Raw genomic sequence first — 23,601 nt, 5'->3', positions numbered from 1 at the left:
CCCTCCGTGGACCTGGCACGTCTGGTGCGTCCACCACAGTGACTCCAGCTGTAACCCCACCCACCTTGCCCATTTCCATACCACGTCTTCATCTTCCAACGCCAGCAAAATTTGACGGATCTCCAAGGTTCTGCAGGGGATTTCTTAACCAATGCGAAATCCATTTTGAGCTTCAATCTGGCAACTTCCCCAGTGACCGTACCAAAGTTGCTTATATTATTTCTCTCCTCAGTGGCTCAGCCCTTGATTGGGCATCACCGTTATGGGAGAAGTCTGATCCCCTGCTGTCCTCCTATACTGACTTTGTAGCATCATTCAGACGCATCTTCGACGAGCCGGGCCGGGTTTCCTCTGCTTCATCTGAGATTCTCCGTCTACGCCAGGGAACACGTACTGTGGGACAGTATCTTATACAGTTCAAAATCCTGGCATCTGAACTGGCCTGGAACGACGAGGCCCTGTATGCTGCATTCTGGCATGGCTTGTCAGAACGCATTAAAGATGAGTTAGCTACCAGAGACTTGCCTTCTAAGTTGGATGAGCTAATTTCACTATGCACGAAGGTTGATCTACGGTTCAGAGAGAGAGCAACCGAGCGAGGAAGATCACCCGTTCCTAAATCTTCTGCTCCTCCTCCTCGTCAACCATCTCCATCCAAGGATGAGGCTATGCAAATTGGTCGTTCCCGTCTATCTCCCGCTGAGCGCCGAAGACGCCTCTCCGAGTCTCTATGTCTCTACTGTGCAGCTCCGTCGCACACTATCAACGCCTGTCCCAAACGTTCGGGACTCCAGATCCTAGCTCGCCAAGGAGAGGGCCGGCTAGGAGTAATGATCTCCTCTCCATCTCCTCATGATTGTAACCTCCCAGTGTCGCTCCATATTGCTCAACGTTACAGGAACGTCATTGCCCTCCTTGATTCCGGAGCAGCTGGGAATTTCATAACCGAAGCTTATGTTAAACGGTGGTCCCTACCCACCGAGAGACTGTCCTCGTCCATCTCTTTGACTGCCGTGGATGGCAGCAAGATTTTTGACGCAGTCATTTCCTTAAGGACTCTTCCAGTTCGTCTGAGAGTGGGAGTTCTTCATTCTGAGTATATTTCTTTTCTAGTGATTCCAAGAGCCACACATCCAGTGGTTTTAGGCCTTCCATGGCTCCGTCTCCACAACCCATCGATTGACTGGACGACTACGCAAATACTGGCATGGGGTCCCTCCTGTGCTGAGACTTGTTTAGCCAAAGTTCTTCCTGTTTGTTCTTCCTTCCCCAGGTCATCTGATGTTCCACCTCCTCCATATCAAGACTTCACGGACGTGTTCAGTAAAGTCTCTGCTGATATCCTTCCTCCTCATAGAGAATGGGACTGCCCAATCGACCTCATTCCAGGGAAGGTTCCACCGCGAGGCCGAACTTATCCGTTGTCTCTGCCTGAGACACACTCCATGGAAGAGTACATCAAAGAGAACCTGGCGAAGGGTTTCATCCGACCATCTTCTTCTCCAGCCGGCGCAGGCTTCTTCTTCGTTAAGAAGAAAGGCGGTGGTCTGCGTCCGTGCATCGACTACAGAGGTCTGAACGACATTACCGTCAAGAACCGATACCCTTTACCCCTGATTACCGAGCTCTTTGATAGAGTTAGTGGTGCAACCATTTTCACAAAGCTGGACTTGAGGGGTGCCTACAATCTCATCCGAATCCGTGAGGGTGACGAGTGGAAGACCGCCTTTAACACCCGTGACGGACATTATGAGTACCTCGTCATGCCCTTCGGATTGAGCAACGCTCCAGCAGTCTTCCAGCACTTCGTGAATGAGATCTTCAGGGACATCTTGTACCGCCATGTCGTGGTTTATCTAGATGACATCCTCATCTTTGCTAATAATCTCGAAGATCATCGTTTCTGGGTAAAAGAGGTTCATTCCCGTCTCCGTGTCAATCACCTCTATTGTAAATTGGAGAAGTGTGTGTTTGAAGTTAAAACCATTCCGTTTCTAGGTTACATTGTGTCCGGTTCCGGACTAGAGATGGATCCTGAGAAACTCCAAGCAATCCAGAATTGGCATATACTAGGGATGAGCGGGTTCGGTTCCTCGGAATCCGAACCCGCCCGAACTTCATGTTTTTTTACACGGGGCCGAGCGACTCGGATCTTCCCGCCTTGCTCGGTTAACCCGAGCGCGCCCGAACGTCATCATCCCGCTGTCGGATTCTCGCGAGGCTCGGATTCTATCGCGAGACTCGGATTCTATATAAGGAGCCGCGCGTCGCCGCCATTTTCACACGTGCATTGAGATTCATAGGGAGAGGACAGTGGCTGGCGTCCTCTCCGTTTATAGAGAAGAGAGTGAGACAGTAGAGAGAGACACAGTAGTAATTTTGGGGAGCATTAGGAGGAGTACTAGTTACTTGCTGAAGTGATAGATAGTGTGACTGTATATATCTGACTTGTGGGGGAGACACTGACAGTGGGGAGCAGTTAGAGTCTGAGAGCAGGACTCAGGAGTACATATAACGTACAGTGCACACTTTTGCTGCTAGAGTGCCACACTGCCATTGTGACCACACTGACCACCAGTATAATATATATTGTGATTGTCTGCTTAGGAGTACTACTTGCAAGTTGCTGATAGTGTGACCAGTGACCTGACCACCAGTCACCACCAGTTTAATATATATATATATATATATATAATTGTATATAATATATATATAATATTGTATACCACCTACCCGTGGTTTTTTCTTTTTCTTTCTTCTTTATACATACTACTATAGTAGCTTACTGTAGCAGTCTGCGGTGCTGCTGAGCTGACTGTGTCCAGCAGGTCCGTCATCAGTCATTACATAATAAATATATATACCTGTCCGGCTGCAGTACTAGTGATATTATATATATATATATTGATTTCATCTCATTATCATCCAGTCTATATTAGCAGCAGACACAGTACGGTAGTCCACGGCTGTAGCTACCTCTGTGTCGACAGTCGCTCGTCCATCCATAATTGTATACCACCTACCCGTGGTTTTTTTTTTCTTTCTTCTTTATACATACTACTATAGTAGCTTACTGTAGCAGTCTGCGGTGCTGCTGAGCTGACAGTGTCCAGCAGGTCCGTCATCAGTCATTACATAATAAATATATATACCTGTCCGGCTGCAGTACTAGTGATATTATATATATATATATTGATTTCATCTCATTATCATCCAGTCTATATTAGCAGCAGACACAGTACGGTAGTCCACGGCTGTAGCTACCTCTGTGTCGGCAGTCGCTCGTCCATCCATAATTGTATACCACCTACCCGTGGTTTTTTTTTCTTTCTTCTTTATACATACTACTATAGTAGCTTACTGTAGCAGTCTGCGGTGCTGCTGAGCTGACTGTGTCCAGCAGGTCCGACATCAGTCATTACATAATAAATATATATACCTGTCCGGCTGCAGTACTAGTGATATTATATATATATATTGATTTCATCTCATTATCATCCAGTCTATATTAGCAGCAGACACAGTACGGTAGTCCACGGCTGTAGCTACCTCTGTGTCGGCAGTCGCTCGTCCATCCATAATTGTATACCACCTACCCGTGGTTTTTTTTTTTCTTCTTTATACATACTACTATAGTAGCTTACTGTAGCAGTCTGCGGTGCTGCTGAGCTGACAGTGTCCAGCAGGTCCGTCATCAGTCATTGCATAATAAATATATATACCTGTCCGGCTGCAGTACTAGTGATATTATATATATATATATATTGATTTCATCTCATTATCATCCAGTCTATATTAGCAGCAGACACAGTACGGTAGTCCACGGCTGTAGCTACCTCTGTGTCGGCAGTCGCTCGTCCATCCATGATTGTTTACCACCTACCCGTGGTTTTTTTTTCTTTCTTCTTTATACATACTACTATAGTAGCTTACTGTAGCAGTCTGCGGTGCTGCTGAGCTGACAGTGTCCAGCAGGTCCGTCATCAGTCATTACATAATAAATATATATACCTGTCCGGCTGCAGTACTAGTGATATTATATATATATATATATTAATTTCATCTCCTTATCATCCAGTCTATATTAGCAGCAGACACAGTACGGTAGTCCACGGCTGTAGCTACCTCTGTGTCGGCAGTCGCTCGTCCATCCATAATTGTATACCACCTACCCGTGGTTTTTTTTTTTCTTTCTTCTTTATACATACTACTATAGTAGCTTACTGTAGCAGTCTGCGGTGCTGCTGAGCTGACAGTGTCCAGCAGGTCCGTCATCAGTCATTACATAATAAATATATATACCTGTCCGGCTGCAGTACTAGTGATATTATATATATATATATATATATATATTAATTTCATCTCCTTATCATCCAGTCTATATTAGCAGCAGACACAGTACGGTAGTCCACGGCTGTAGCTACCTCTGTGTCGGCAGTCGCTCGTCCATCCATAAGTACACTAGTATCCATCCATCTCCATTGTTTACCTGAGGTGCCTTTTAGTTGTGCCTATTAAAATATGGAGAACAAAAATGTTGAGGTTCCAAAATTAGGGAAAGATCAAGATCCACTTCCACCTCGTGCTGAAGTTGCTGCCACTAGTCATGGCCGAGACGATGAAATGCCAGCAACGTCGTCTGCCAAGGCCGATGCCCAATGTCATAGTACAGAGCATGTAAAATCCAAAACACCAAATATCAGTAAAAAAAGGACTCCAAAATCTAAAATAAAATTGTCGGAGGAGAAGCGTAAACTTGCCAATATGCCATTTACCACACGGAGTGGCAAGGAACGGCTGAGGCCCTGGCCTATGTTCATGGCTAGTGGTTCAGCTTCACATGAGGATGGAAGCACTCAGCCTCTCGCTAGAAAACTGAAAAGACTCAAGCTGGCAAAAGCACCGCAAAGAACTGTGCGTTCTTCGAAATCCCAAATCCACAAGGAGAGTCCAATTGTGTCGGTTGCGATGCCTGACCTTCCCAACACTGGACGTGAAGAGCATGCGCCTTCCACCATTTGCACGCCCCCTGCAAGTGCTGGAAGGAGCACCCGCAGTCCAGTTCCTGATAGTCAGATTGAAGATGTCAGTGTTGAAGTACACCAGGATGAGGAGGATATGGGTGTTGCTGGCGCTGGGGAGGAAATTGACAAGGAGGATTCTGATGGTGAGGTGGTTTGTTTAAGTCAGGCACCCGGGGAGACACCTGTTGTCCGTGGGAGGAATAGGGCCGTTGACATGCCGGGTGAAAATACCAAAAAAATCAGCTCTTCGGTGTGGAAGTATTTCAACAGAAATGCGGACAACATTTGTCAAGCCGTGTGTTGCCTTTGTCAAGCTGTAATAAGCAGGGGTAAGGACGTTAACCACCTCGGAACATCCTCCCTTATACGTCACCTGCAGCGCATTCATAATAAGTCAGTGACAAGTTCAAAAACTTTGGGCGACAGCGGAAGCAGTCCACTGACCAGTAAATCCCTTCCTCTTGTAACCAAGCTCACGCAAACCACCCCACCAACTCCCTCAGTGTCAATTTCCTCCTTCCCCAGGAATGCCAAGAGTCCTGCATGCCATGTCACTGGCAATTCTGACGAGTCCTCTCCTGCCTGGGATTCCTCCGATGCATCCTTGCGTGTAACGCATACTGCTGCTGGCGCTGCTGTTGTTGCTGCTGGGAGTCGATGGTCATCCCAGAGGGGAAGTCGTAAGCCCACTTTTACTACTTCCACCAAGAAATTGACTGTCCAACAGTCCTTTGCGAGGAAGATGAAATATCACAGCAGTCATCCTGTTGCAAAGCGGATAACTGAGGCCTTGACAACTATGTTGGTGTTAGACGTGCATCCGGTATCCGCCGTTAGTTCACAGGGAACTAGACAATTTCTTGAGGCAGTGTGCCCCCGTTACCAAATACCATCTAGGTTCCACTTCTCTAGGCAGGCGATACCGAGAATGTACACGGACGTCAGAAAAAGACTCACCAGTGTCCTAAAAAATGCAGTTGTACCCAATGTCCACTTAACCACGGACATGTGGACAAGTGGAGCAGGGCAGGGTCAGGACTATATGACTGTGACAGCCCACTGGGTAGATGTATGGACTCCCGCCGCAAGAACAGCAGCGGCGGCACCAGTAGCAGCATCTCGCAAACGCCAACTCTTTCCTAGGCAGGCTACGCTTTGTATCACCGGTTTCCAGAATACGCACACAGCTGAAAACCTCTTACGGCAACTGAGGAAGATCATTGCGGAATGGCTTACCCCAATTGGACTCTCCTGTGGATTTGTGGCATCGGACAACGCCAGCAATATTGTGTGTGCATTAAATATGGGCAAATTCCAGCACGTCCCATGTTTTGCACATACCTTGAATTTGGTGGTGCAGAATTTTTAAAAAAACGACAGGGGCGTGCAAGAAATGCTGTCGGTGGCCAGAAGAATTGCGGGACACTTTCGGCGTACAGGCACCACGTACAGAAGACTGGAGCACCACCAAAAACGCCTGAACCTGCCCTGCCATCATCTGAAGCAAGAAGTGGTAACGAGGTGGAATTCAACCCTCTATATGCTTCAGAGGTTGGAGGAGCAGCAAAAGGCCATTCAAGCCTATACAATTGAGCACGATATAGGAGGTGGAATGTACCTGTCTCAAGCGCAGTGGAGAATGATTTCAACGTTGTGCAAGGTTCTGCAACCTTTTGAACTTGCCACACGTGAAGTCAGTTCAGACACTGCCAGCCTGAGTCAGGTCATTCCCCTCATCAGGCTTTTGCAGAAGAAGCTGGAGGCATTGAAGGAGGAGCTAAAAGGGAGCGATTCCGCTAGGCATGTGGGACTTGTGGATGGAGCCCTTAATTCGCTTAACAAGGATTCACGGGTGGTCAATCTGTTGAAATCAGAGCACTACATTTTGGCCACCGTGCTCGATCCTAGATTTAAAACCTACCTTGGATCTCTCTTTCCGGCAGACACAAGTCTGCTGGGGTTCAAAGACCTGCTGGTGACAAAATTGTCAAGTCAAGCGGAACGCGACCTGTCAACATCTCCTCCTTCACATTCTCCCGCAACTGGGGGTGCGAGGAAAAGGCTCAGAATTCCGAGCCCACCCGCTGGCGGTGATGCAGGGCAGTCTGGAGCGACTGCTGATGCTGACATCTGGTCCGGACTGAAGGACCTGACAACGATTACGGACATGTCGTCTACTGTCACTGCATATGATTTTCTCACCATTGAAAGAATGGTGGAGGATTATATGAGTGACCGCATCCAAGTAGGCACGTCAGACAGTCCGTACTTATACTGGCAGGAAAAAGAGGCAATTTGGAGGCCCTTGCACAAACTGGCTTTATTCTACCTAAGTTGCCCTCCCACAAGTGTGTACTCCGAAAGAGTATTTAGTGCCGCCGCTCACCTTGTCAGCAATCTGCGTACGAGGTTACTTCCAGAAAATGTGGAGAAGATGATGTTCATTAAAATGAATTATAATCAATTCCTCCGTGGAGACATTGACCAGCAGCAATTGCCTCCACAAAGTACACAGGGAGCTGAGATGGTGGATTCCAGTGGGGACGAATTGATAATCTGTGAGGAGCGGGATGTACACGGTGATATATCGGAGGATGATGATGAGGTGGACATCTTGCCTCTGTAGAGCCAGTTTGTGCAAGGAGAGATTAATTGCTTCTTTTTCGGTGGGTGTCCAAACCAACCCGTCATTTCAGTCACAGTCGTGTGGCAGACCCTGTCACTGAAATGATGGGTTGGTTAAAGTGTGCATGTCCTGTTTATACAACATAAGGGTGGGTGGGAGGGCCCAAGGACAATTCCATCTTGCACCTCTTTTTTCTTTCATTTTTATTTGCGTCATGTGCTGTTTGGGGAGTGTTTTTTGGAAGGGCCATCCTGCGTGACACTGCAGTGCCACTCCTAGATGGGCCAGGTGTTTGTGTCGGCCACTAGGGTCGCTTAGCTTACTCACACAGCTACCTCATTGCGCCTCTTTTTTTCTTCTTTGCGTCATGTGCTGTTTGGGGAGTGTTTTTTGGAAGGGCCATCCTGCGTGACACTGCAGTGCCACTCCTAGATGGGCCAGGTGTTTGTGTCGGCCACTAGGGTCGTTTAGCTTAGTCATCCAGCGACCTCGGTGCAAATTTTAGGACTAAAAATAATATTGTGAGGTGTGAGGTATTCAGAATAGACTGAAAATGAGTGGAAATTATGGTTTTTGAGGTTAATAATACTTTGGGATCAAAATGACCCCCAAATTCTATGATTTAAGCTGTTTTTTAGGGTTTTTTGAAAAAAACACCCGAATCCAAAACACACCCGAATCCGACAAAAAAAATTCGGTGAGGTTTTGCCAAAACGCCGTTGAACCCAAAACACGGCCGCGGAACCGAACCCAAAACCAAAACACAAAACCCGAAAAATTTCAAGTGCACATCCCTAGCCTATACCCTTAACCCTCAAAGGGGTCCAGAGGTTCTTAGGGTTCGCCAATTATTATAGAAAATTTATACGAGACTTTTCCACCATTGTGGCGCCTATCACTGCATTAACCAAGAAAGGTGCTAATCCGTCCAAGTGGTCCGAGGAAGCTACGCAGGCCTTTCACCTTCTGAAGCAACGGTTCATCTCTGCACCAGTTCTGAAACAGCCCGACACCGACTCTCCTTTTATCTTAGAGGTAGATGCCTCCTCCGTTGGAGTAGGAGCAGTGTTATCCCAGAGGGCCAAAGATGGACATCTATATCCTTGCAGTTTCTTCTCCCGGAAGTTCTCCCCAGCTGAGCGCAACTATGCCATTGGCGATCAGGAGTTGCTGGCCATCAAGCTCGCTCTGGAGGAGTGGAGATACCTGTTGGAGGGAGCTTCCCACTCAATCACTATACTTACCGACCACAAAAATCTTTTATATCTCAAAGGCGCACAATGTCTGAATCCTCGTCAGGCCAGATGGGTACTTTTCTTCTCTAGGTTTGACTTTAAACTCCAGTTCTGTCCGGGTTCTCAGAATCGTAAGGCCGATGCCCTTTCCCGCTCATGGGAGCAAGAAAATGAGTCCGAGTCTGCAGACAAGCATCCTATTATTAATCCGTTGGCATTCTCCACGGTAGGGATGGACTCTACGCCTCCACCAGGGAAAAGTTTTGTTAAGCCAGTTCTAAGGAAGAAGCTCATGCATTGGGCCCATGCTTCCCGTTTTGCTGGACATACAGGCATTCAGAAAACCCTTGAATTTATTTCTAGGTCCTACTGGTGGCCAACTCTGAAGAAGGACGTTATGGAATTTATTGCCTCCTGCCCAAAGTGTGCCCAACACAAAGTCTCCCGCCAGTCGCCTGCGGGGCAACTGGTTCCATTATCTGTTCCCCGTCGACCATGGACCCATTTGTCGATGGACTTTGTTTCCGATCTACCTATCTGCAACAAGTTTAATACCATCTGGGTGGTAGTTGACCGGTTCACCAAGATGGCACATTTCATCCCTCTCACTGGTCTTCCGTCAGCTTCCAAGTTGGCTCAAGTATTTATACAAGAGATCTTCCGACTTCACGGTCTTCCTGAAGAGATCATCTCGGATCGTGGAGTACAATTTGTAGCCAAATTTTGGCGAAGTTTGTGTCAAGCCCTCCAAGTCAAGTTAAAGTTTTCCACGGCTTACCATCCTCAGACCAATGGTCAAACCGAGAGGGTGAATCAGGACTTGGAGGCCTTCCTCCGTATATATATGTGTCTTCCTCTCAAGATGACTGGGTTCAACTCCTTCCTTGGGCCGAGTTCAGCCACAACAATCAATACCATTCCTCATCTTCTTCTACACCATTCTTCATTAATTATGGATTCCACCCTAAAGTCCCAGAATTCCAACCGCTTCCCGCAACTTCTGTTCCAGCAGTGGATGTCACCTTGCGTCAGTTTTCAAATAACTGGAGGAACGTCCGCGCAGCCCTGCTTAAAGCCTCATCCAGGTATAAGAAGTTTGCCGATAGGAAGCGTAGAGCGGTTCCTGCTCTCAAGGTGGGTGATCGTGTGTGGTTGTCCACGAAGAATTTGAGGTTGAGAGTTCCCAGCATGAAATTTGCACCTCGCTACATCGGTCCCTTCTAGATTGAACAAGTCATCAATCCTGTTGCCTACAGATTACAGTTACCACCCTTCTTGAAAATACCCAGGACATTTCATGTTTCCTTGTTGAAACCGCTGATCCTAAATCGGTTTCATTCCTCACTTCCTCCAGCTCCCAAAGTTCAGACTCAACGGGGAGTCGAGTACGAGGTGGCCAAGATTTTGGACTCACGTTTCCGTTACGGTCAGCTACAGTATCTCATTGACTGGAAGGGCTATGGTCCTGAAGAACGCTCTTGGACCAATGCCTCAGACGTCCATGCTCCTGCCTCGGTCCGAAATTTCCACTCAAAGTTTCCTTTAAAGCCTAAGAAGTGTCCTGGGGCCACTCCTAAAGGGGGGGGGGGGGGGGGTGCTGTCACGATCCGGATATCTGGACGCCATTACCTGCCGTTTAGGTGTCTTCTGAGACTGGCCCAGCGTTCCAAATCTGGATCTCATCTGTGTCAACACTCTGCACATCCCTCCTGTCATTCTGAGACACTACCACAGCAGCGCCATGTTTGAATCCAACATGGCGTCTCCCGTCCTCCGCGGCCTCCGCCGCCGTTACTGTGTTATTGCTGCAGGTTCTCAGAATCATGTATCATGCCTGCCGCGGCCTCTGCTGCCCTCCAGGTGTCTCAGCATGTAGCTGTCGTCTGGCGACTCCTGTCCTCCGCGGCCGGCGCCGCCATTGTCATTGTGTTTGCACATTTCATTTCAAACCAGTTATCCCTCCAGGTTCCAGCATGGGCGCAGCCATGTTGGATTTGATCACATGCTCCAATTCCTCCAATCCACCGTCTCTGGAATCTGCATAATTGCCCAGCCAATGCCTGCATAGCAGCAGGTATAAGTATCCTGTGTCTGGGCCAGATAGATGTCAGTGCTTTGAATGTCATACCTTGTTCCAGTCTATCTCTCCTGTGGCTTGTTTCTCCAGGTTCCAGCTCCTGTCTCCAGCATCCACAAAGAGACCCGCACCTGCTTTCCATCCTGCGGTGCAGCCTGACTTTGCAATCCTCTGTGACTGATCCAGCTTTCAGCTATTACTTCGTTTGCTTCCAGCTTCTAAGCTTTCAGCTATTAACCCATCTGTTTCCAGCAACCTGCTTCCAACAGAATTCAGCCTCCTTAAAGAGCCGGTGTTCTCCCAGCGGATTTCTACTTACCAGCAGTATCCACTACCACCGGTAACCACTCTTCATTTCATCTGTTTCCACGCACCCTAGCATCTTTCAGTTTTAACTCCGTGTCTCCACCATCTGGCTGGTTCCATCCAGTGACTCCTTCAGTGCATTCCAGTTACCAGCATCATCTTATACACCTACTGGCGTGTTCCTCGGTTGTCTCCACTACTACAGCCTGGCCTGGTAAGGTTATTCTATCCAAGAACTATAACATCTGTTCTGCAACCTACCAGTGCCCTGTTATACCTTTTATGGTTTAGTGATCCAGGAACTGTATTATCTGCCACTGCTAATACTGACTGTGAACGCTGTTGTGATTATACGGAGTCTGTTTAATAAACTTTCATTTGACTTTTAACCTGCTTGTCATGGTCACACCTTCGGGTTTCCTTCCACACTTACATGTCCAGGGGTCTGATTAAACCATCTAAGTTTGATTTCATTTCACCCCCTACAACTGAGGCTTCCTCCCGTCAGCCTAAACCCTCAGTTGTGACATACAAATGCCCACACAGTGCCAGGTATACAAATGCCCCCACAGTGCCAGCCAATTGCCCCCACAGTCAGAGGCGGATTTTGACCTCATGGGGCCCTAAGCGAAATACCGATTTGGGGCCCCCCTACCTCAAACAATCCATAGCACTGTATTTTTGTTCTGACTTATGCCCCCTTACATTACAGATGGAGTTCCGTCTGTGCCTGGGCCTATCACCGCGTCTGGGGCACGCACGTGTCCGTGACACGCACGCGCCCCATTCACTGGAATGAGAGTGTCTGTGTGCACTCCCAGCGGGGCTAAGCGGCGACCAATCAGACAGAGTGCCCCATAGAGTTACTATGCCCCACGGCACGCGCCAAAAAAATGGGTGTGGCCAATTAAAATGGGACGTGAAACACAGACATATGCCCCCAATAGTGCAGTGCTAGATCCACAATTGCCCCCACAGTGCCAGATCCACAATTGACCCCACAGTGCCAGGTATACAAATGCCCCCACAGTGCCAGGTATACAAATGCCCCCACAGTGCCAGGTATACAAATGCCCCCACAGTGCCAGATCCACAATTGCCCCCACAGTGTCAGATCCACAATTGCCCCCACAGTGTCAGGTAATACCTGACACTGTGGGGGCAATTGTGGATCTGACACTGTGGGGGCAATTGTATACCTGACAGGTATACAAATGCCCACACAGTGCCAGGTATACAAATGCCCCCACAGTGCCAGGTAAACAATTGCCCCCACAGTGCCAGGTATACAATTGCCCCCACAGCAGCCAGTGCTGCAGCTGCTTACCGCTGCTGCACTGCTGCTGCTGCTGCTCCTCCTCCGGGCTCCGGCTGTGAGGGACGGGTGAGTCAGGAGAGGAGAGTGCCCGCCAGCGCGGCTGTGTCTGGCGCGGCGGCGTATAGCGGACTTCGTTCAAACCAGCCGCCGGTTCGTGAGCCAATCAGAGCTCGCGGACCGGCGGCTTCTGATTGGCTGCCGGTCCACGAGCTCTGATTGGCTCACGAACCGGCGGCTGGTTTGAAGTCCGCTATACGCCGCCGCGCCAGACACAGCCGCGCTGGCGGGCGCTCTCCTCTCCTGACAGCTGAGACACGCTGCCGCCGGACTGAGCAGCAGTGTGTCTCAGTGACACAAGCGGGTGGCCCGCTTTGGGCCCCCTGACCCGGCGGGCCCTAGGCAACCACTTAGGTTGCCTAGCGGCAAATCGGTCACTGCCCACAGTGCCAGGTATGCAATTGCCCCCACAGCAGCCAGTGCGCAGCTGCTTACCGCTGCTGCACTGCTGCTGCTGCTCCTCCTCCAGGCTCCGGCTGTGAGGGACGGGTGAGTCAGGAGAGGAGAGCGCCCGCCAGCGCGGCTGTGTCTGGCGCGGCGGCGTATAGCGGACTTCGTTCAAACCAGCTGCCGGTTCGTGAGCCAATCAGAGCTCGCGGACCGGCGGCTTCTGATTGGCTGCCGGTCCGCGAGCTCCGATTGGCTCACGAACCGGCAGCTGGTTTGAACGAAGACCGCTATACGCCGCCGCGCCAGACACAGCCGCGCTGGCGGGCGCCCTCCTTTCCTGACAGCTGAGACACGCTGCCGCCGGACAGAGCGGCAGCGTGTCTCAGTGACACAAGCGGGGGGCCCGCTTCGGGCCCCCTGATACACGGAAATCATGGACACCGCAACCCAGGAATGGCATATATATATATATATATATATATATATATATATTGGAAATTGGGACTCAATGGACTTATTCCGGACTTTTTATGGAACCAATTAAATATAATTATACATTTTTATAAAGTTAGTGAGATATAATGTTGGATAGACAGCAATATTATGACACAGATATGTATATTATTTTGCACTGTGAATTTTAGAATGAGATATATGAAGTATTTAATATGGTTTGAAGGTAGTGATACTCTATTGGCTAATGTGGACATGTGATAATGCCCAGAGGTATAAAAGGACCAAAGGGGTCACTTCCATTTTATACCATGAGGAAGGATTATATCCGAAACGCGTTGGTGCTATTTAAGGAGGACTCTAGGCTGGACCACACCACTGATGTTGGTATCCACTGTATGGGTAGAGTTTATTTTTTTATCCCATATTGATTGGTAGTATTCCCCTATTCCATCTAAGGGGTGCAGGTAGAAGTGGCCTCGCTGGTTTACACCAGGGTGCCTCCTGACTGTGTGTTTTTTACTTGTATGATTTTTATATTTCACAGTGTTTGTGAAAATAAATGTTATTTTTTGTAAGAAGAAAAAAGAACTATTTTATTTGCTGTTCTATCCAATATTCTTTGGAGCCGTTTTTCAATGGTGATACAGAAAGGCAATATATGAACAAGAACCCAAAAGATACCTTTCAGTGAACATAGGGCTTATTATAAAGGTAAGCCATGTTTTGATGGGTTATAAGTTGTGAGTCCTATGGTACACCATCTAGATGTATGGAATTTTAAAGATACCTTTACGGGAACGCATCTTTTTTAAAACAGGTCAGTTTTCCAGTAGCACCATTTAGAATACACAGAGAATCTCTTCCATTAATAGATATGTTTTCTCTTTGAGGACCATTGAAGTATATGGATCTGAACTTTATATAGCAGCGCTTGGAGATCGTCTTTCTGTTTAATATCGTGTCTAGAAAGAAGTTGTGCTCTTTTGGGCGAGTGCCGAGCTGCAGCTAGGGTGCAAGTTACCATTTCATTTTTGGTTCGATTTATTCATCGGCAGGATTGCTGGTTCCTAAAGTACAGGCCCCACTCTACTAGGTCAGTGGGTTCTTCCTGGGCGGCTGCCCGGGGTGTCTCGGCTTTACAGCTCTGCCGAGCTGCTGCTTGGTCAGGATCGAACACGTTTGCTAAGTTCCATAAGTTTGATACTTTGGCCTCTGAGGACCTTCAGTTTGGTCAATCAGTTCTGCAGGAACCTTAGCACTCTCCATAGGCGGATTGGCCATAGGGTTCACAGGGAAGATTCCCGGTGGGCCGACGCACCCGTGGGGCCTGTTTTGTTTGAGGACATGTGGTCCTATTTATAGACATAATGAATAAGATGCAAAATAATTTGCTTATATGAAAATTACTTTGCCACTTAGCCTGTGATTGCAGATGATCTAGTGTATGCTCTGTCTGCCTGCTTGGCTGACATATAAGATTAAGTGAATAGTGATTGGGATACGGTTGGTGTAATAAGCAAGAAAATATACCTTTCTAAAGAATCATATAGTTTCCTAATTTCTGAAGGTGTATCATATAATGTGCTCATAATAATTAATTTTATTTCTTTTTAACTTCCCCCTTGATGCTGGACATGCCCACTATCTGGAAAGTCTTGGGGGGAGAGTGCTGCTGCCATGGCCCATGGCTAGACCTTAGACCTCTAGTGCTGCCCAAGTGGGGCCACTAGTACAAATTTTTCCAGGGACGCTTTTTGTTCACAATCCGCCCCTGGCACTCTCCCACCCGGTTTGGGAGCTTTGGTACATCCCCATGGTACTAACGTGGACCCTAGCATCCTCTAGGACGTAAGAGAAAATAGGATTTTAATTACCTACCAGTAAATCCTTTTCTTGTAGTCCGTAGAGGATACTGGGCGCTCGCCCCGTGCTTCGTTTTTCTGCACTGTTACTTGGTTAAATATTATTGTTGGTTCAGCAGTCGCTATTCCTGTTCAAGTTTGGTTTGCATGGCTTTCCTCTTGTTTGTGTGTGCTGGTTCGAATCTCACCACTGTTCAGTTAAATCCTTCTCTCGAAGTATGTTCGTCTCCTCGGGCACAGTTCTAGACTAAGTCTGGTAGGAGGGGCATAGAGGGAGGAGCCAGCCCATACTATTGATTTCTTAAAGTGCCCATGGCTCCTAGTGGACCCGTCTATATCCCATGGTACTAATGTGGACCCCAGTACCCTCTACGGACTACGAGAAATGTATTTACCTGTAGGTAACTAAAATCCTATTTTTACTGTCTTACAGTCACGTACAACGGGATTTAGTTCACAAGTTTGTGTACTCTTACGCTGGTTGTGTACTTTGTCCGCAGGTTGTTTACTCTGTCTGGCTTCATCGTACTAATAGCCTTATTGTTGCTTTATTACAATGTCTAACAATAAGGGCAGTAAAACTCTGGAGGCTCCTGTAAGTTGCAAGGTATGCTCCAGAGGTTTACCTGAGGGGGAAGTATTGTGTGATGGTCTATGTTTTACATGTCATACACCTCCCAGTCAACCTGCAGCTCCTGTAACTTTAATGGAGCCACCCTGGGCTATGTTCACTACCCTCCTGGGGATTCTGGTGGACTGGTTAGCCCCCCTATGGGACCTCCGGTGCCACTGCTGCCACAAGTTGTCCCTATAGTAAATTTGCCTTGGGCAGAAAATTTGTCTACCCAGCTGCTGCAGTTAAATCAGTCCTTGGTTAGACAGAAATCTACTCCAGGTCACTCCCGTGTCCCTGGGTCCTCTAAGCAGGCTACTTCCTCCTCACAATCAACTAACCTCTCTGATGTTTCATCTGATTAGGAGGGGGAGCATACGGTCTTGTCAGTCTCCGAATCCTGTGTTACTGATGAGGATTCTCCCTCACAGGTTGATGCCCCTGCTCTGGTGGCTGCTATAAAGCAGAGCCTACTGTACAAAACACTGAGGATGAGGATTTCACTACAGTGGCCAAGTAAACTGATATGTTTAAACTAGAAATGTGCAGCGGGCATTTTTCGGGTTTTGTGTTTTGGTTTTGGATTCGGCTCCACGGTCGTGTTTTGGATTCGGACGGGTTTTGGCAAAACCTCCCTTAATAATTTTTGTCGGATTCGGGTGCGTTTTGGATTCGGGTGTTTTTTTCAAAAAACCCTCAAAAACAGCTTAAATCATAGAATTTGGGGGTTATTTTGATCCTATAGTATTATTAACCTCAATAACCATGATTTCCACTCATTTCCAGTCTATTCTGAACACCTCACACCTCACAATATTGGTTTAGGCCAAAAGGTTGCACCAAGGTCACTGGATGACTAAGCTAAGCGACCCAAGTGGTCAGCACAAACACCTGGCCCATCTAGGAGTGGCACTGCAGTGTCAGACAGGAGGGCAGATATAAAAAAAAGGCCCCTAACAACACATGATGCAAAGACGAAAAAAAGGTGCACCGAGGTTGCTGTAGGCCTAAGCTAAGCGAAACAACCACCTGGCCCATCTTGGCCCATCTAGTAGTCTCACGCAGTGGCTGAATGTCAAGAGTGGGACGCAATTGTTCGGTCCACTGACAGCATCTCCAGCACGCTCCAGTCACTTAAAAAAAAATATGCAATTGGTGGACTTATACGGCAGTACTCCAGGACTAATACAGCAGTACCCCTGGACTCATACGGCAGTGTCACACAGGATGGCACTTTTCAAAAACTAGGCCCCAAACAGCAGCTCATGCAAATATGTCGAAGAGGTGCAATGAGGTAGCTGTATGACTAAGCCAAGTGACACAAACAATTCCAACTGGAATTATATGTCCAAATCACTGGAATTATTTGGCAAGATCACTGTAATTAATAATTATAAATCACTGATATTAATTGGTAAAATCACTGTAATGCTACATCCAAATCACTGGAATTATTTGGCAAGATCACTGTAATTAATAATTATAAATCACTGATATTAATTGGTAAAATCACTGTAATGCTACGTCCAAATCACTGGAATTATTTGGCAAGATCACTGTAATTAATAATTATAAATCACTGATATTAATTGGTAAAATCACTGTAATGCTACGTCCAAATCACTGGAATTAATTGGCCAAATCTCGCTATCGCCTGTCTAGTGAAGTGGAATCTAGATGGGATTTGGTACCGGGGACACAATAACTTCATCAATTGTCTAAATCCCACTGCACTAATAGCGGATAACGGGCGCACGTCTAACAGCGCACTGATTATACTGAGCACTGATTATACTGATCACTGATTTTACTGAGCACTGATTATACTGAGCACTGATTATACTGAGCACTGATGATACTACGGAGAACTGACACAGAGCAGCACGATGCAGCACAAGACACTGTACTAGTATTAGTGAGCAGCACAAAAGCCCTCTGGAATTGTCACCCCCCCCCCCAGTTACCACTGTGACTGGAATGATGATGACCTATGCACAGTGACAGGACACTACCACAGCACCCTACAGCAGCAAGATGCAGTACAAGACACTGGACTATTAGTAATGTACTGTAGTATACTGGTCACCACAATGCAGCAGCAAGTCAATGAGTAGTGATACTGAGCACTGATGAGGATACTAGAATTGACACTGGGCAGCGAGAACAGCACTGGACTATTGTACTGTAGAATACTGGTCACCACAATGCAGCACAAGACAATGAGTAGTGATACTGAGCACTGATGAGGATACTAGAACTGACAGTGGGCAGCGAGAACAGCACTGGACTATTGTACTGTAGTATACTGGTCATCACAATGCAGCACAAGACAATGAGTAGTGATACTGAACACTGATGAGGATACTAGAACTGACACTGGGCAGCAAGAACAGCACTGGACTATTGTACTGTAGTATACTGGTCACCACAATGCAGCACAAGACAATGAGTAGTGATACAGAGCACTGATGAGGATACTAGAACTGACAGTGGGCAGCGAGAACAGCACTGGACTATTGTACTGTAGTATACTGGTCACCACAATGCAGCACAAGACAATGAGTAGTGATACTGAACACTGATGAGGATACTAGAACTGACACTGGGCAGCAAGAACAGCACTGGACTATTGTACTGTAGTATACTGGTCACCACAATGCAGCACAAGACAATGAGTAGTGATACTGAACACTGATGAGGATACTAGAACTGACACTGGGCAGCAAGAACAGCACTGGACTATTGTACTGTAGTATACTGGTCACCACAATGCAGCACAAGACAATGAGTAGTGATACAGAGCACTGATGAGGATACTAGAACTGACAGTGGGCAGCGAGAACAGCACTGGACTATTGTACTGTAGTATACTGGTCACCACAATGCAGCACAAGACAATGAGTAGTGATACTGAACACCGATGAGGATACTAGAACTGACACTGGGCAGCAAGAACAGCACTGGACTATTGTACTGTAGTATACTGGTCACCACAATGCAGCACAAGACAATGAGTAGTGATACTGAACACTGATGAGGATACTAGAACTGACACTGGGCAGCAAGAACAGCACTGGACTATTGTACTGTAGTATACTGGTCACCACAATGCAGCACAAGACAATGAGTAGTGATACAGAGCACTGATGAGGATACTAGAACTGACAGTGGGCAGCGAGAACAGCACTGGACTATTGTACTGTAGTATACTGGTCACCACAATGCAGCACAAGACAATGAGTAGTGATACTGAACACCGATGAGGATACTAGAACTGACACTGGGCAGCAAGAACAGCACTGGACTATTGTACTGTAGTATACTGGTCACCACAATGCAGCACAAGACAATGAGTAGTGATACAGAGCACTGATGAGGATACTAGAACTGACAGTGGGCAGCGAGAACAGCACTGGACTATTGTACTGTAGTATACTGGTCACCACAATGCAGCATAAGACAATGAGTAGTGATACTGACCACTGATGAGGATACTAGAACTGACACTGGGCAGCGAGAACAGCACTGGACTATTGTACTGTAGTATACTGGTCACCACAATGCAGCACAAGACAATGAGTAGTGATACTGACCACTGATGAGGATACTAGAACTGACACTGGGCAGCGAGAACAGCACTGGACTATTGTACTGTAGTGTACGGGTCACCACAATGCAGCACAAGACAACGAGTAGTGATACGGAGCACTGATGAGGATACTAGAACTGACACTGGGTAGCAAGATGCAGCAATGGACTATTGTACTAGTATTATATACTGGTCACCACAATGCAGCACTGATACTGAGCACAGATATTGAGCACTGATGAAGATACTAGAACTGACACGGAGCAGCAAGATGCAGCAATGGACTATTGTACTGTAGTAGTATTATTTACTGGTCACCACAATGCAGCGCTGATACTGAGCACAGATATTGAGCACTGATGAGGATACTAGAACTGACATGGAGCAGCAAGATGCAGCAATAGACTATTATACTGTAGTATTATATACTGGTCACCACAATGCAGCACTGATACTGAGCACAGATATTGAGCACTGATGAGGATACTAGAACTGACACAGAGCAGCAAGATGCAGCAATGGACTATTGTACTAGTATTATATACTGGTCACCACAATGCAGCACTGATATTGAGCACAGATATTGAGCACTGATGAGGATACTAGAACTGATACGGAGCAGCAAGATGCAGCAATGGACTATTGTACTGTAGTATACTGGTCACCACAATGCAGCACTGATACTGAGCACAGATATTAAGCTGATATTGAGCTGAAATTGAGCTTTCCACTCAGAGAACGTAGCCACGTCCTCTCCGCTCAATCTACAATGCACGAGTCAAAATGGCAGCGATGCGCGGCTCTTTATATGGAATCCGAATCTCGCGAGAATCCGACAGCGGGATAATGACGTTTTCCCTCGTTCGGGTTTTCCGAGTAAGGCGTGAAGAACCAAGGCTGCCTCGGACCCGTGTAAACCACGTGGAGTTCGATTCTCGGAGAACCGAACCCGCTCATCTCTAGTTTAAACAGAAAGTTGTTAAAACTGTATTACCCCATTCTGATCATCTTGTGGACATCAGGAAGGAACCCTGGTCTACCCCAGGTAAGAAATTCCCACTCCCTAAACGGACTTTAGCTCATTATCCTCTCTCGGCACAGTTATGTACTAAGTGGGAGAATCCGCCCCCGGTGGATTCTCACATAACCCGTCTCGTGGTGTCGTCTACTGTCACATCCCTGTGGAAAATGACAGATAAGCGTGTGGAGGGGTGCCTGAAGTCTATATATTCCCTCACAGGGGCCATTCATAGACCCACAATAGCTGCCTCTTGGGCCGTAAAAGGTATTGAGGCGTGGTTTCAGGTGTCAGAAGATGAGCTGCCCGAGGATATTTCTGACAATGCCAGACAATACCTGTTTCACATATGCACCGCCACCTATTACATTCAGGAGGCGTCCTCTGAGGTGGGGGTACTGGCAGCCAAAGCGTCATCTACGTCTGTCCTGGCTCGTCTCACACTGTGGTCTAGGTCGTGGAAAGTGGATTTGGACTCCAAGAAGACTTTGGAGGTACGCCTCTTCACTGGGGACATTTTATTTGGAGAGGACCTAAATAAAATAGTGTCTGAATTAGCAGCTGCTAAGACTGATTTTCCTCCTCCTACTAATCCTTCTACACAGAAGCCGAAGACTACCATTTTTCGTTCCTTTCGACCTCAAGGGAAAGCCAAGGGTCAGACTTAACCCAGACAATCTCGTGCTTCCAAGACCACCAAGCCCAAGACAGAACAGTCCTGGGCAGCCCGTCAGCCTGCTTCAAAACAAGACAAGCCTGCTGCATGATGGGGTGGGCCTCCCCTTGGTGGACCCAAGGGTGGAAGGCCGACTTCTACAGTTCTCCCAGGTCTGGTTAAAGACCACTTCTGATGCCCGGGTACTGGAAGTTGTCTCTCACGGGTAGGCTGTCTCCTTCAAGAGATGTCCCCCTCACCAGTTCTGCACTACTGTACTCCTTTCGGATCCGTTGAAGGCGCAGGCTCTACAAAAGGTGGTAGGTTCCCTCTTGAGTACAGGAGTGGTAGTGTGGGTACCTCAGTCCCAGCGTGGCAGAGGCTATTTTTCTACACTGTTTCTAGTGCAGAAACCCAATGGGTCTTTTCGGCCTATACTCAACCTCAAGTCACTGAACAAATCTGTGAGTGTAGACAAGTTTCGTATGGAAACATTGCGCTCTATTGTGCTAGCAATGGAACCCGGAGATTACATGGTATCCCTGGATATACAGGATGCTTATCTGCATATTCCTATTGCCATATCGCATCAGCAGTTCCTGCGGTTTGCTATTGGTGACAGTCACTACCAATTCCAGGCTCTGATATTTGGACTGGCCACGGCTACTTGGATCTTCACCAAGGTTATGGCCGTGATGACAGCGCACCTCCGTCACCAGGGAGTCGGAATCCTGCCATACTTGGATGACCTGCTTATTCTGGCGAGTTCCCACAATGTCCTCAGCCATCTACTATTGACGGTAAGTTACCTACAAGCCCACGGATGGTTGATCAATTGGAAGAAATCCTCGCTGGTCCCAGCTCAGAGCATAGTGCACCTGGGAGCGCTTCTAGACACACATAGGCAGAGACTGTTCCTGTCTCCAGACAAGGTCCTGAAAATCCAGGACAGGATAAGACACTTCATCCGTCACCCCAGAGTGTCGTTTTACTCGGCGATGCAAGTACTTGGCCTGATGGTGTCGACATTCGACATGGTGTAGTACACTCAATTTCATTCCTGCCCTCTGCAATGATTAATTCTTGCCAAGTGGGATGGCCTACCTCATCGGATCAGATCCCAAATGATCTTGTTGACTCCGGAGGTTCGTTTGTCGCTGACCTGGTGGCTCCAGGACCAGCAATTGAGCAGGGTCCGTCCCTTTTGGATCCCCGACTGGGTTCTCCTGACGATGGACAACAGTCTGAGGGTATGGGGAGTGGTGTTGGAGCAACACTCTTTTCAGGGTCGGTGACCAAGGAAGAATCACTCCTTCCAATAAACATCCTAGAGCTGAGGGTGGTATTCAATGCATTATCACTTGCCCTGCTTCTGGTACGGAACAAAGCGGTTCAAGTACGGTCAGACAACGCCACGACAGTGGCATACATAAACCATCAAGGCGGCACTCTAAGCTGCATGGCTATGAATGAAGTGTAAAAATTCCTTTGTTGGACAGAACGCCATCTGCCAAGTATATCGGCAGTGTTCATCCCGGGTGTCTTGAACTGGGAAGCGGACTACCTCAGTCGTCAGGACATACACAACGGAGAGCGGAGTCTTCATCTAGAAGTCTTTCAACTTTTAGTGGAAAGGTGGGGTCTACCGGACATGGATCTCATGGTGTGTCGACACAATCACAAGGTTCTGGTCTTCGGATCTCAGACCAGGGATCCTAATGCAGCGTTCGTAAATGCACTGGCGGTACCATGGAACTTTCGGCTGCCTTACGTGTTCCCTCCAGTGTCAGTCCTGCCCAGGGTTCTACGGATGTTCAAACAGGAAGGAGGAATACTGCTTCTAGTCACTCCAGCGTGGCCCAGAAGGCATTGGTTCTCAGACCTGCAGGGTCTATCGACAGGGCATCCTCTTCTACTTCTTCAATGACCAGACCTCCTCGTACAGGGCTCTTGTCTCTACCCAGACCTGGCCAGACTGGCTTTGATGGCGTGGCTCTTGAAGCATCACTTCTGAGAGCCAAAGAATTTTCAGAGGCGGTTATTCAAACTATGTTGAAAGCCCGGAAACCGGCCTCTGCCCGGATTTTTTTTACAGGGTTTGGAATACTTACTTCACTTGGTGTGCTCAGAACAATTACGATGTCCATAGATTCAGAACTTCCAGAATACTGGCTTTTCTGCAAAGAGGACTGGACCTAGGTCTTCGTCTGGCCTCCCTCAAGGTTCATATATCTGCCTTGTCGGTTTGGTTTCAGTGAAAAATTGCCTCTATACCTGATGTTCAGACGTTCATTCAGGATCCAGCCTCCCTATGTTCCTCCTGTAGCTCCATGGGATTTGTCTATTGTGCTAAATACCCTGCAAGAGTCTCCAGT

The sequence above is a fragment of the Pseudophryne corroboree genome, chromosome 11, assembly GCF_028390025.1.
Source record: "Pseudophryne corroboree isolate aPseCor3 chromosome 11, aPseCor3.hap2, whole genome shotgun sequence".
Taxonomy (NCBI): domain Eukaryota; kingdom Metazoa; phylum Chordata; class Amphibia; order Anura; family Myobatrachidae; genus Pseudophryne; species Pseudophryne corroboree.
The sequence above is the reverse complement of the archived record's forward strand: the minus strand, read 5'-3'. Positions refer to the sequence as shown.